The 15,566-nt window shown below is 42.7% G+C and overlaps 1 protein-coding gene across 3 annotated transcripts in view; it reads left to right on the top strand.

Annotated features, from left to right (window-relative positions):
* Positions 1-321: 321 nt before the first annotated feature.
* STON1 (stonin 1) overlaps positions 322-15,566 on the top strand; it is a 57,526-nt gene continuing 42,281 nt past the window's right edge. The window contains exon 1 of one of the 3 annotated variants that reach the window (XM_082358126.1): positions 322-440. The gene's annotated coding sequence lies outside the window, so the exon portion shown is untranslated. The remainder of the gene's footprint in view (positions 441-15,566) is intronic. The other 2 variants (XM_082358129.1, XM_082358128.1) reach the window with 2 other exon arrangements.

Below are 15,566 nucleotides of genomic sequence, written 5' to 3'. Positions count from 1 at the left end.
GTCCTAGAGGGGGAGGGTGGTTTCAGACCTGCCAAAGGCCCCAGCCGTCTGCTTCCAGGGGCATCTAAACGTAACTCCCATACCTGCCCCCACCCCGCCCCACTTCTGCTGAAGGGAGCACCCTCTCCCCCCACTTGGGGGCCGGAGACTCCGAAGGGAGATACGAGGAGAGAAGAGAATGGAGAATCAGACACCAGAAAAACTTTGGGGGATCCAGGGCGGGAAAAAGTGAGGAGAGAAGCGGGGACGAAGCAGGGGGTGGGGTGGGGCAGGGGCGGGAGAGCCTCTGCGGAGTGGCCACGCCCTCCCCGCCCCTCCGCTCGCGTCGCTCGGGGCCCTCCCTCTCCTCCCCCTCTCCTACCCCTCTGTCTCTTCTCCTCCTGCTTCTCCTCCCCGGGTGGATGGCGGCGGCCAGAGTCGGAGCCCCAGCCGCGCTGCCCGTGAGTGACCGCCCCCAGGGGACAGACGGGGAGGCATGGGGAGCCCCCTCTCCGGGGTGGGTTACCCGCGGTTTGCTGGGAAAGTTTGAGAAGGGGGGGTTGCGCAGCCGACGTCGCGGGACGCGGGCATCTCCCGGGCAGGCTGGGTGCCCTGCGCGGTGCCCCTTCTCCCCCTCGCCGCCCTCGCAGCCCCCAGAGGGCAGGGCCCGCACGGGGTGAGCCCCACCGGCTTCCCCTCTACACCACAGCTCTGGGGCTGCTGCTGTGACCTGGGTCCCGCTCTCAAGAGAAAGAAAACTCAAGCAGGAAAGAAAAGAATCTAGACTCAGCTCCAAGGGGGGGGTGGGGGGCGGGGACTCGTTCCAACCCGTGCGGCCCTGGCCTCCCGGACCAGGGTCACCAGCCCCGGTCCTCCATCCCTCCCCCGGGGGGCTCAGCATCCCCCCACCCCCAGGACTCTCACTCTCTCACTTTCCTTGTTTTTTCCTGGCTCCTGTTACTCATGCTGCTACCTTCTCTCCCCCGTCCCCCCCACCTTTCTCCGGGAGGCTCCTGTCCCACTGGCTGATATCTCCAGCCTGGTGCCCCCTCCAGCCCTAGAAGGCGATGACCCAGGCCAGGGAGCCATAGCCACCGGGGTCTGCACACTTGCCCAAAGATTTCCTGCAGGAAGGACTTTAACTAGGAGTTGATGTTCGATCCCCTGGCCGCACAAATCATGCCTTGTGTGTCCAAAGGGAAATTAAAATATATTCCTCCTTGGGATTTTACTATTTCTGTTGGACATCTTTTTTTTTTTTTCAACCTCTCTGACTGTGCTTTCTTCCAATAATAATGATACATCATTTAATTAGCCTTTCTAATTCTGAAAGAAACAGGAAAAAATAATAAAGAAAAAGAAAATAGAGAAAAAGAGTACTTGCTAAAAATACTGTGCAGAACCTGATCTTTGGAAAGTAAAGACTTCATTCCATTCTTAACTGTTTTAGTGGGAGATGAGAGTTCACGGTAGCTTATTTTCGGACTACCCCAAACAGATTATTACAGCCTCCCCCAGGCTAGAAGTTTTCATCTGCCTGACATAAACCGCAGTGTTTGTTGGCATTCCCCAGACTGACTACTCACCCTGAATTTCTCTTCCCTCCTACTAGCCCTCCTCTCCATCCCTCTCCCAACGCCCCAACTCCCACTTTCTCATAAACAGGAGGTGTGAAAACAAGGCAATGGAAGAGGCAAAACTGAGCAGGATCGAAAAGAAAAAAACAGCCTCACTTATTTTAATCCTGAGGCTGTTGCTTCAACTTGACTCCATTTGGGTAGAGGAATGTTTAGTTCACTTGTGTGGTTTTTATGTCTGTTCTCATTAGGGTTGAATCAGTGTTTCCATGACAGGCTTAGTTCTCTGGGTGCTTAGAAGGAGTTTGTTAATTCTCAGATGGGTCTGGTCAAGCCTGGAATCTGGAGGTTTTTGGATTTTTTTTTTTAAGGGGTTGATATTACAAACTTCTGCCCACTCACTCAGAACCGGAGCAGCCGGGGGCAGCCTGAACTGGGGTTTGCTTCCACGTGACCAAGGAAGAAAAAACTTTCCTAAGGAATGAGCTGTATGAACAGGATTGTGGGGAGTGTTGAACTTTTATTGTTTTTATGGAGAATGCCCTTCTCAAGAACTTAAGCCATTCCTGTTTCTATATAAACAATAAATGTGGTTGTAACATATGTCTTAGATCAGCTTCAGAACAACCCATCAATACAGGTCAAGGTATTGAACTATTCAGAAATAAAGATTTTTTAAAAAATGAATTTCATTGGAAAGAAACTTCTTCATTTTAAAAAGGATGTAATTCATTTTTCTCTGCTGATTGAGTGTGGTAGTTCCCCATTAGTATGAATTAGTAAGGTTTTACTGTGGTTTCAAAATGTCATTGGTAAGAAAGTGTTGTGACTTCCATTCGAAAAGAAAGCCCTTAAAAGTTTTGAACTTGTTTGGCCCTGGTGCTTAGAAAAACAATGCACTCAGATAAAAATCTTCAGTCTCTTCCTGAGAATTTTTAATAGTGTATTTAATGTCCCAGAAGTCAGCCTTATACTATTTGCAAAGAAATTGCCTTTCTGCCGTGTTCAGCTTTTGTACCACCTCGTGGAATCTTGTTAAACTGGGTGGTTTGCCATCATGCACGAGGGTTTGCTGTGCAGCCCCAAATGGCTGCTCTGGATTCTGGGGATGTAATGAAGGCTGGCTGACGGAACAGGTGGTCTGGATGGTGAGCTGAAGGCTGCATCCCCAGTTAGCCAGTAGAAAGTAGCCAACTATCATCTGACGGGTCAGATGAGTTGGAAACAGACGAACAGTGGAACCTGCAGAGGAGAAAGGAGGAAAGGGGTTATTTTTACTTCTTATTTACTTTAAGAAGTAAAATAACCTAAAGGAATATGATGTGGCCTTTTAAAATCATGTTGTACAAGGATACCAAATTATATAGACATGGTTAGGGTATTTTGTTAAATTTTAAAAGCAGGTTATGAAATAGAAAGCATTGTGTCTCACTCTTTGAAAATACACCCCCAAAATACTGGAATTGTATGCATGAAAATGGATGGTGGGATTACAGGTGCTTTTGATTTTCTTTGTGCTTGCCTGTATTTCTCAATGTTTTTACAATAGTAATAGCTAACATTTATTGAGTATAAAGCACATACATATAGTATTTCATTTTAAAACTCTCTGAGGTAAGTACCAGTATTATTCTCATGATATAAGATTCAGAAAGTAAAATCAGAGGGTTGCATAGCCACTATGTGCTAGAATCAAGTCTTGAAATCAGGTCAGTGACCAAAGTCTATTCATATCAATCACTGCTGTCTACCATCTCCCTGCACATGTATTATTATTGTTATTTTAATTATAAGAAAAAATACAAAAGGAAGGGAAAGTAATTTGTGGTTCAGTAAGAACTGATATTTTGATTAATTGTAAAATGCCTCTGTCTCCCATCTCTTCCATCTCCCACTGTCACTTCTCTTTGGAAGTCCTTGGGAATTGCTCCAGACTTAGCCAGAGGTAGCCCACCTTCCCTTGGGAGCCAGCTATACCCATGAGAAATAATCCAGAATTCCTCAGACGCTTCCTGGACAGCCTGGAATTCCAGGAACCCCATGGGATTCTGGAACAGTCCTGGTAAAAGGCAGGATTTTTAAAGATCAGCAAATTATGTCTTCAGAGCCCTACCAGTATGGGTGTTCATTTTTCTTGGCATTGTCAGGGGAGTGAGATGGGTAGGAAGGCCCAGGGAAAGCTGCCAGGCTCCCATTTATCTTATCTACGTGTTATATGGAATGTCAGGATAGGCAGGTCAAGGATTTACCATGGAACAGGAAAGGAAGAGAAAAGTGTATTGCTTCTCGATGTTTATTACCGTGAAAACACAATAATAAACTATTTTTTGGAAGCCTGGCTATGTGGGTGATCCCATGCATTGGCAAGATGAACCAGAGATGGAGATATTCTGGGGATAGCTCTGGGGAAGAGGCCCACATCCTGTACCACCATGTGTCCTCACGGGCAACCAGGCCCCTAGAGGTCACCTTATCCATCCTCTTCCTGGAATATACCTAAAGATGGGCTTTTCTAAAACACTTGGTCATTCAAATAACACACCTTAAGTAGGAGGCTTTATCTCTTTTATTCTTCAAGGAAAAGTTTTCTGAAAGGCTGATGCTTCTAAATCACCTTCTTGTTGAAAAAAAATTGTAAGAGTCAAGGATCTCTTTCCCAAATCATCACACTTGGAACAAAATCCCAGATCTTGTATCCGTTTGACCATATGAGAAATGTCTTTGTGGTCTCAGTGCCAGGAAGAGTTCTTGTGAACAACTTGTCTGTTTTGTTTTGTGGGTGCTGTGAATCCTTTAATTGACGTTTCCCATTTCTTATTTGGCCAAAAGGAAGCACAGAGCCAACTTAGTGGCCTACTTCTAGCATATGCATAGGACTTTATGGCCTCTACTTTGAATAACTAATAACATTATTATCTACCTTCTATTTCCTATGTATACTTGGTTCCACCTTTCTCACCTACTTTATACCTTGTTTTGTTTTATTTATCCAATGCATTTTGGAGGCTGCTACTTCTGATACCCTACTCTTTCCTTCTGAGTTCATGTCAATGGAAATTTAGAAGTTCTTTCATAGAAGGCCTTTGGTAAACTTTAAAATATTTATATTGCTGAAAATGTCTTTATTTTGCTCTTACAAATGAGAGTTAGACTGAGTGTGAAATTCTGGACTCATAATTATTTTCCTTCAGTGTTTGGAACATATTACATAATTGTCCTCTTTCGTCTATTGCTACTCCTAAGAATACCAAGTAACCTTGGGTAAGTTTCCTAATTTCTCTCAGTCTCCTTGTCTATAAAATAGATAATAGTATCCACTTCAAGGATAATGTATGCAGAATGTTAGAATAGTGCCTGCCATATAAGGAAGCACACAATAATTGTTAGCTATTACAATTACTTTTATATTTTTTCAGAATTTCTTTTTTTAAAAAATTAATTAATTAATTTATTTATTCTTGGCTGCGTTGGGTCTTCGTTGCTACATGCAGGCTTTCTCTAGTTGCAGCGAGCGGGGGCTACTCTTTGTTGCGGTGCGTGGGCTTCCCATTGCGGTAGCTTTTTCTTGTTGTGGAGCACGGGCTCTAGGTGTGCAGGCTTCAGTATTTGTGGCACGCGGGCTCAGTAGTTGTGGCTCACGGGCTCTAGAGCGCAGGCTTAGTAGTTGTGGCGCATGGGCTTAGTTGTTCCGCGGTGTGTGGGATCTTCCTAGACCAGGGCTTGAAAACGTGTCCCCTCCGTTGGCAGGCGGATTCTTAACCACTGCGCCACCAGGGAAGCCCCTTAATATTGTTTATTTGGGCCATCTCTTTTTAAAAATTAATATAGAAGTCTACTTAATTAGTCTTCTGATATAACCAGCTTCTTTCTTATCTATACTTTTTGCTTTTCATTTCTTTTTTTTCTCTCTTATTTTTATTATTTTTTCTTTCCATTTCTAGCTACTTGAATTGACTCCTAGCTCATTTATTTTTCGTTTTTCAATAAATGCAGTTTAGAGAATTCACTGGTGGGCCAGTGGTTAGGACTTGGCACTTTCACTGCCGTGGCCCGGGTTCAATCCCTGGTGAGGGAACTAAGATCCCGCAAGACGTGTGGCACGGCCAAAAAATAAAAGCATTTTAAAGCTACAAAGTTAGCTCTACATATTGCTTTAGCCACATCATACAAGTTTTGGTATGTGTACTTTCATTACCACTGGCTCTAGATTTTTTTTTCTATTATAACTTTTTTTTTAAATTGCAGTATAGTTGTTTTGCAATCTTGTGTTAGTTTCTACTGTACAGTGAAGTGGAGTTTCCTGTGCTATACAGCAGGTTCTCATTAGTTATCTATTTTATACCTATTAGTGTATATATGTCAATCCCATTTTCATATTTCTTTTATTTTCTTTTTAACCCATGGATTTAATTTTCCATTTTCAACTTTTAAAAAAACCTTTTTCTTAACTTTGTTTAAATTATTGTTGATTTCTAATTTAGTAGCATTATGAAAAGACAGCATGGTTTGTATAATAACAATCCTCTGTGTTCAATTACATAAACAATTTTTCCAAATATTTCATGTGTGGTTTAAAAGAAAAATATATTCCCTGCTTGGTGGCTGCAGCATTCTGTATCAATCTGACAGGTCAAACTTATTAACTGTGTTTTTCAAATTTCTCATGTTCTTCCTGATTTTCTTTTGCCTGCTTTCTGAGTTCTCTTCAGTTTCTTGAGAAAGAAATGTTAAAATCTTCCATTCTGTGGATTTGTCAATTTCTCCTTGTAATCCATCAATGTTTACGCAAGTTCATGATTGTTATTTCTCTGGGGTGAATTTATTATGTTATGTACTGTCCTCTGTTATTTCTGTTGATGCTTTCGGCATAAATTCTATTTTGTCTGATATTAATGTTGCTATACCTACTTCCTCTTGGCTGTTATTTTTTGTATGTCTTTGTATATCCTTTTATATTAACTTCTCTCTATAATTTTGCCTTAATTGTTAATCTTAGAAACAGTTTTTATGTGTAGCTTCATTTTCATTTTTATTATAACCTGAAAATCTGTCTTTTTAATAATTGAGTTTAAACTTTTACATTCTTTGTAATTTATATGCATTTGACCTCTTTCTGCCATCTTAAGTTTTTGTTTTTCCTATTTAGCATTTTTTGTTTGCTTCTTTTATACTTCTTTGCATAGTTTTCTTTGGATTGATCAAGTTTTATATATTCCTACTTCTGTCCACTGTTTTGAAAGACAAAATTCTATTTGTATTACCTTTTAGTATTCTTAAATTTTTAACATGTGCATCCATTTAATCTAAAGTTAATCAATTTCTCTATTTCCTCTCAACAATGCAGTGGCCTTAGATGGCTTTAAATCTAATCTGCCCCTCTTCCCATCTTCCTGGTTATTGTGGTCTAGTGGTTTAATCCCACAGTGTGTATAGTCCTCTCCCCACCCCTGCAATTAGTCATCATTGTTATTTCCACTTTTTTTTTCTTTTTTACAGTCAAAATTTATTTAACTTTACCAATTTCTTATCTCAACGTTGCCTCTTGCATATCATTCTATACTTCTGTGTTCATTTTCTTTGTACTGATAATTTTTTCACGGAAGGTCTAGAGTTGTAATACTCCAATCTTGTGGGTAGTTTTGGTTTTGTTTCGAAAGTGTCTTTATTCATGTCCCACTTGAGAGATAATCTATCAAGGTATAGAATTCTAAGTCGATATTTTCCCCTCAGCGTTTTGTAAATTATTACTCCACTGTTTTTTCATCTCAATTGTTCCTTATGGGAAATCTCTTTTCAGTCTGCCATTCGTTTGCAGGTAATTTATTTTCTCTCTTGGAGACTTTCAGTCTGATCTTTTTGTCTTTCATGTTGTGCCTTTTCATTATCATGTGTCCAGGGATAGTCTGTTTTATATATCCTACTTGGAATTCAGTGTGCTCGTTAATCTGAAGACTCATCTCTATTTTCATATCTAAAGGTTTCTCAGTTGTTTTCTCCACAAATCTATTTTAAAGTAATTATTGAGCACTTATTGTGTATCAGGAATGCTTCCAGGTGCTAGAGATATAGAAATGAGCATAAGAGACAAAATCCCCTACCCTGATTATTGAGTCCCTCATACTCTGTGTTCTCTCCTTTTGAAATACCCATTAGGCAAATGTTGAACCTTCTCATTTTATCTTCTATGTCTTCTTCGTCTGAGATTTCTCTTTCATACTACAGTTGACGCTTGAACAATGTGCGAGTTAGGAGTGATGACCCTCTGTGCAACTGAAAATCTGTGTATAACTTATAGTTGGCCCTTCATATATGCAGTTCTTTTGTATCTGCAGTTCCTCCAAGTCCGTGGTTCCACATCTCCCAGATTCAACCAACTGAGGACCGTGTAGTACTGTAGTATTTACTGTTGAAAAAAATCTGCGTATAAGTGGACCCTCATGGTTCAAACCCATATTGTTCAAGGGTCAACTATATATATCTCTTTATCTCTCAGTTATATTCTGAGTGATTTTTTAATTCTATTTTCCAGTTTATTAATTTTTTTCAACTGCATTTGGTCTACTATTCAACCCATCCATTGTTTTTTTTTAAAATTTAATGTCTATATATTTTTATTTATTTAATTATTTTTGCTGTGTTGGGTCTTCGTTTCTGTGCGAGGGCTTTCTCTTGTTGCGACGAGTGGGGGCCACTCTTCATCGCGGTTCGTGGGCCTCTCACTATCGCGGCCTCTCTCGTTGTGGAGCATAGGCTCCAGACGCGCAGGCTCAGTAGTTGTGGCTCACGAGCCTAGTTGCTCCGTGGCATGTGAGATCTTCCCAGACCAGGGCTCGAACCCATGTCGCCTGCACTGGCAGGCAGACTCTCAACCACTGTGCCACCAGGGAAGCCCTAATGTCTATATATTTTTATTTCTAGAATTTCTATTTGGTACTTGATATCTACCTGTTCTTTTTCTTTTTTTAATATTATCTCTTTGCCTTTTAATTTCTAGTCCTTTTTATGTCTTTCAGTATTTTAAACATATTGTAGTTTTAGATTATTTGTTATTTCTGCTTTTGAATTTTTAAATTACGATTCATTTTCTCTTGTGTCTTGCATCTTCATTAGGAGTTGTTTTCTATAGAAATCCTATCTACCTCAGGATTGCTAGCATATCACTATAAAGTGAGTTCACATTTGCTCCTGCTGATCCTCTCTGGGTTTTACCCATTCCAAATTAGCCTTTTTGTTAATGTCTTGGCATATAGGCCCTGTATAACCTGAAAGTATGCATTTAAACCTTGTTCCTGTATTGTGGTGTAAGCCTGGATTTCAGATTTTTTTAGGTCACTCATTTTCTACTCTTTGCTCAAGCAGATGACAAGCTTTCTTAGGGTTTCCTCAGACTGGCAAGAGATGTTCCTCTAGAACTCTTTCACTTATGAAGTAGGCCTTTATGACCTCCAGCTTTATGTAATTGCTTTACTGACAGCTCCTGGCATCAGGTGGCCATTACTGGACTCCCCTCACTGCATGCATGTCATTAAAGTCTCAGCCGCCAGCCATTTAGGCCTCTAACTGGTCTGGATGGTTCCATGAGGCCCTTAGCTTCAGCTTCCACTGATTGATCTGCTTTGACTTCCCTCTTTATTTCTGGTATCTGGAGATTTCTGTTTTATCTATGTTTTTTGTGGTAATATTTGTTGTTATAGATTTGTTCAGTGTTTTGAAGTGTTTGGGTTGGAAGGGGTAATTTCTCATGTCAACTCAACCTGTCGTATTGACTGAAGTTTTTAACTACTGATTTTAAAGTTTATATGTAAAGTAGAATACAAGTAAGTAAATGCATCTACATTAGCCCCTGGATGTGAAATCCGCTGCTACTGAATGAATGCAGCAGAGAAGAGGGCCTAACAGTACAGTGGGCTAACACCAGCATCACAGGGGGACTCTGCACTGTGGTATGGTGTCTCGCTCAACATCTGGCCACATGTTCTTAGTCCAGAAGAGATCTGAATTTCCTAAACACCATTCCAGTCCCCAAATGCTGTCCTTTAGATTCTTTATAGTAGATTAAAACCTTCTCACAATCAACCAGCATCCTAACTCATACCGATGTTGAGAAGAAAAGCCTTTATGGAGAGGTTCCTGTTCCCTTTGGTCATGGAGATGATGTTCTCTCTCCCCTGGCATGTGTGTTTACTTGTGTCTCTAACAGTGCAGAGAGGTTTACATTGAACAATTGATTCTTTACTTGTGGCTGATAGCATCTCTGGGAATGTTGATCGAGATCAGCAGAGCCTGTTTATAATGTTTAAAGAAATCTATATAGACATATCTTTCCCGTTTCCTCCCAACAAATTCTGTTAATTTAAGGAAACCAAACCAGCAGTCATCTTTGGCCGTCGTCTCTGGCCCTCACATCTATGTGATAATGGAAAAGAAATGGACTTAGGAGTCAAGCAGATCTGGGGTTGAATCCAAGCTTTGCCACTAACTTAGATGTGTGGCTCACTGTGTTCAGGCTGCTATAACAAAATACCGCAGACCAGGTGGCTTATTAACAATGGAGATTTATTTCTCACAGTTCTAGAGACTGAAGTCCAAGATCAGGGTGCTGGCATGGTTCTGGTGAGAACCCTCTTCCAGGTTGCAGATGGCCAACTTCTGTCTGTGTGATTGCATGGTAGAAGGGGTGAGCTAGCTCTCTGAGGCTTCTTTTATAAGAATCCCTATCATGAGGGCTCCACTTTCATGACCTAATCACCTCCCAAAGGCCCCACCTCCTAATACCATCACCTTGGAGGTTAGGATTTTGACATATGAATTTTGGGGAGACACAAACATTCAGACCATAGCAGTGGCTTTGGGCAAGTTACTTAACATCTCTGGGGCCAAGTTTCCTTTTCCATAAAACAGTGATAATAAAACCTACCTCAAAAGGTTGTTCTGAAGATTAAGTGAGATAACAGGGAATGACATGGGCCACGTGCTTGGCATATGTTAATGCTCACAAATGTTAGTTTCCTCCCATCATCTCCCTTCCTTTGCATTGGTTCTTCTGAACCAGGATTGTGCTTCAGAAGTTCTAATCAGAGAGACCTCTGGGGAGAGGCCATGGGTACGTCTCCCAATATATTATGTTTTCTTGGTAATCAGTTTAGGTTTCTCTTGGATGAATTTCCACCATTTTTATTTTGCATCTGTACCACTTCTTCATAGCCCTCCCAGCCTACAGATCAATCTTTCTATCAAATAACTATGTTATTACTTAAGAACCATGCCTCTCTTAACCAGAAATATCTCTTTGCTTTATTTGTTGGTGCTTCTGTTCTTTAAGGAGATAAAAACCTTTCATTTCATTTTTGAATATAACCTTTTAAATGCAAAGACCTCAGAGAGTGTACATAAATAACAGAACTACTTCTGGGACTAGGTTTTCCCAAGAGGGATCATGAAGGTCCTGAGTGATTGAGGGGTAGGTGGGGTTAGGGAATTGACAAAGAAGATGCAGCCATAGTGGATAGAAAAACTGAAGGTATTTCTTAAGGATTTCACAAGACGTAAAATCTGCCTATTTTAGAACAATCATTTATCCAGGCCTGTGGAATCTGTACTTGGCCCAGAGCTTTTTTATGTGTCTTATCAGAAATAATAATAATGATAGTTATGACTGTTCTTAAGTAGAGGAAAAGGACATCATGAAAACAGAACATAATTGGAATTATGGATATGCTTCCATATAAATGTCTGTGGCTCAGAGCACAAAAATAACTTTTCCTGCAGAGCTAAGCCAAGAGTTTCATGGAAGCGGCATTGAGAATCTAATTTAAAACAGCCGTGGCCCAGAAATTCAGAGTTGGGGCTGACACATTGGCCTCTGTTCATCCCTTTGAATGTTTTTTGTTTTTTTTTTCCCCTAGCTCATGATAACTCATATTCAGGCCAATTTGGAGGCCCTAGAAAATGGTAATTGATGCCATCAACCTTGCTTTTGTTGGCCTCAGTTTACTGTTAATACAAACATAGAGAGATGTTTTAATCTCAGATCTTTACAACTGAGAACCCTGCCCCTCTCCTCCCGCTGTGCAGCTCCAGGCCTGTTGCTAGTTTGTGGCTTGAAGCAGAACCTTGTAAACTTTGTGAAAGTCCCTGGTGTTGCTGCTAGTCGTGGCTGCAGTGGAAGAGGCCTAGTTGGGGTCATTCTAGGTAGCACACGGGTGGTCAGGTGTTCCTGATTCTCAGAAAAATTATCGCGGGGGAGGGTGGGGAATAGCAGTCAGGCTTTCCTAGGAACTGGGTGATAATCTGAGAATCTTCCAATTCCAAGAAGGCTCAGACCTGCCTAGATGAACATTTTTCCCTCATAAGGAAGGAAATTATTTTAGGTTTCCACCTCATCCTCCCTTCATTCGTCTTTGACTCTAAACTCCCAGTGAGAATGGCCCTATACCGCACCTGATGGGGTACCCGGCTTGCGACAGCCCCCTGCTTGTCGAGATGTGCCTCATCCCCACCCACACGTTCCCCTCTCCAGCCAGATGCTCCTACTTATCCACTCACACGTGCCCATCCGCATGCACACATAGGCTCTCACCAACTCTGGGTGGAACCCGGCTGCAAAGTCCCCCGCTTGTGGCCTGCTTGCTGTTGGTCTGGCCGGAGGGGACACCTTTCCCAGATCCTCACAAGGGCACTGTGTGGGCCCCCAAACTGCATCGTGCCTACAGAGACCCGCAGAATCTCACCACCTGAGACAGGTGCTGGCTCTTTCACTGGTTTCCTAGTCTGTCTGTGCTCTTCATCCTCTGTTCCTGTGGAGAGCTGGTTCCTTTAATCCTATCCCTCCTGGAACTTTTCTGTTTGTCCTATTTCTGACTTGTTGCCTTGCTCCGACCTGACTTATTCATGCTTCTGGGACCTGACCTTACTTTGTGTAGGGCTTGTCCATCCCCATCCCCTTTTGGTAGATGTGTCTCATGCAAGCAGCCATCACTTATGGAGCAGCTGCTCTGTTTGAGGCTCCTGCACACCACGACTGGTGGTGATGCGACGGCCAACATCACTTTTCTGGTGCCACCACGTCACTGTGGAGAATGACGAAGGTGATGTGGTTCTGCACAGTTTTGCGGAAATTGCCCCAGGCCACGAGAGATGTACGGGAAAACAATCTCTTCTCTCTTCTAATATTTCAGCCTTTAAAACTATGTGTGTATAGGCAGGAACCATCAGGTTCAACCCTGGTTTCTTTCTTGGATTCCTGCCAGAGCTTCCTGTCTGGTTTCCCTGCCTCTGGCCTCACCCCTTCCACTCCATCCTCCCCTGTCAGAACTTTCTAAAATTCGTATCTGATCCTGTTTATTCTTTCTCTAAAATTCTTTCACTGCATCCTGTTGCCTTTAGGATAAAATCAAACTCCTCAGCATGCTACAGCAGGACTTCTGCACCTTACTCACCTATCTGCCTCTTTTGCTGTGTCACCCGCACGAACTCCTGGCCGCAGCCACGCCCACCTACCTGCAGCATCAGCTTCTCTGCTGCCTCCCTGGGTTTACACACACACTCGCCTCTCTCCACTCTGTTCTGCCTGATCAACTTATATCATCCTTCAAGATTCATCTCAGAAGCCCACTCTTCCTGAGGCCTTTTCAAACCACCAGTACCAGCAGCTTTATTCCTATCAAAATTATGGACATTACCACCATCTCTGGCACCGATCTTAATGAAGCATCTGGCTTAATTAAGTACTGCAATACCCTGCATTGGGCTTTATCACATTAACATAACATTTGAGAATTGTCCCTGCTAGACAGAGACTGCCCTGGGGTAACAGACTGTGACTTTTTCACTTGCACCAGTGCACAGCATAGTGTTAAGGGTGCTCAGTTATCATATTGTTGAGTGAATGTGAGCATGCATGAAAGAATTAACTAATTCACACACACACACACACACACACTGCGTGTGCACACACACAGCAGGATGTAGAGCCATATGGAAACTTACTTCAACTCTTACTGGGATATTTACAAAGCACATAGTAGGTGCTCAGTGAATATCTGTTGAGTCAAAGAAAGAGTGAATGCACATACACACAGACTATGGAAAATTTACTCCAAAATGTACCCTGAGCTGCAGTGTAGCCTCGCTTCCTCTCAACTGCAGTAGAGAGAATGTGGGACTGGAAAACCAGAGATTAGAGTTCATGTTCATCTTCTTGACTACGTTAGCTGTGTGCATCACTTTACCTAGTTGGACCTCTGTTTCCTCATCTGTCAAATGAGTTGTTAGAAAAGATATTTAATGCTTATTGAACATTCTAGATTCAATATTTATCAGAAGGCTTAAAGTCAAATGACCAGCTGCTTTCCATTAAGTGTCATGAATTTGGGACTTATATCTTTTTGGCCTCATCATGGAGCACATGTTCATGATAAGCCCTGGGAACCGGGCAGAGCAGCAAAACCGAGACCACGAGATGGACCAGAGTTTGCCCTAACTATGGCAGAAGGCCAAGACCTAGTTATAAAGCAAACACAGAGCTAGGGGTTGTGGCCAGGATGGGATGCCTGAGCAAGGCAGGGGCAGCCGTCAGCGTCTGATGGCAGTCTGAGGTCCGAGCTGGCTGGAGATAACCAGGAAAGAAGCACTGACAGGGAATGGATAGCGTGCTTTCAGGGGTGTGCTGAAAACGTGCCCCTCGCTGGAGAGTCAGGAAAACCCAGTGTAAGTCACCAAGACCAGCTGTCTTAAGTTGTCTGAAGAATGAGTTGGTGAAAAAGTGTTTAGACTTAGCCTGTGTCCCTGCCAGAGCATGGATGGAAGCCAGGAGGAGGTTAATTTGGGGTTAATAGGAGGGAGAAAAGTTTCATTCTGTCCAAGTGGTAATGAGATGAACTCACTTATAAAGTAATGAGGTCTCCATTACTGCAAGAGTTTCCACAGCAGCTACATAATTCCTCAGCCGAGATGTGGTATTAAAGATTCCCCGTTTGTGAAGATCGGACTGGAGGATGTTTAAAGTTTTTCTTTTTCTGATTCTAAGAGAGGCTTTGCTTCTCATGTCTTCCCCAAATCTTGTTCAGGGAAACACTTCCGGATTTCATAGCCCTTCCTTTTGTGACATGATCTCAGCACACCCCACTGTGATCAGCTTGTGACCAGCCTTTTTTGGGAACTCTTTGGTGTTTGAATGTCCTACTTAAAGTGGGGCACCCTGAATGGGACCTCCTGTGCCAGGACATGGCTTGGCCAGGGCCTCTCCAGGGACATCCCGCAATTATGACAGGTAGTGGACCTCTCAATTTCTCATCTACCTTCTCGCTCTGTGCTGAGCTGTAAGAGTGAACAGCAGTGAGCCTCGGCTTCTGGTGTGTCCTGCGCCACCTCAGGTGATGCACAGACTTCATTTCCTTCTGCCTCAGAGGTGGATTTCAGAGGTCTCTGTGGTAAATCTGCTCATCTTGACACTGACTCTTAGGCTGGGGGGAAACTTTCTGTACTGGGATCTTCCATGGCATTCCATTCCTACATTCTCAAGAGCCTCACATTTCACCCCAAATGCTTTCTCTCTCTGGTGTTTGTTTCTTTTCCCCTTTCTTTTTTTTTTTTTTTTTTTTTTAAATTTATTTATTTTATTGATTTATTTTTGGCTGTGCTGGGTCTTTGTTGCTGTGTGCGGGTTTTCTCTACTTGCAGTGAGTGGAGACTGCTCTGTTGCGGTGTGTGGGGTTCTCATCCCGGTGGCTTCTCTTGTTGCAGGGCACAGGCTCTAGGCACGCAGGCTTCAGTAGTTGCAGCAGACAGGCTCAGTAGTTGTGGCTCACGGGCTTAGTTGCTCTGCGACATGTGGGATATTCCCGGACCAGGGCTCAAACCCGTGTCCCCTGCATTGGCAGGCGAATTCTAAACCACGGCGCCACCAGGGAAGTCCCTTCCCCTTTCTTTTTTCTTCTTCATTTCTTCTTTCCCGCTGAGGACTGTGACATTTCTACTTGCGCAATGTTTTTGTTTTCAAATTCTTTGCCC

This window comes from Balaenoptera borealis (assembly GCF_965194805.1).
Source record: "Balaenoptera borealis genome assembly, chromosome: 15".
Lineage (NCBI taxonomy): Eukaryota > Metazoa > Chordata > Mammalia > Artiodactyla > Balaenopteridae > Balaenoptera > Balaenoptera borealis.
This window is presented reverse-complemented; position numbering and strand designations above follow the sequence as displayed.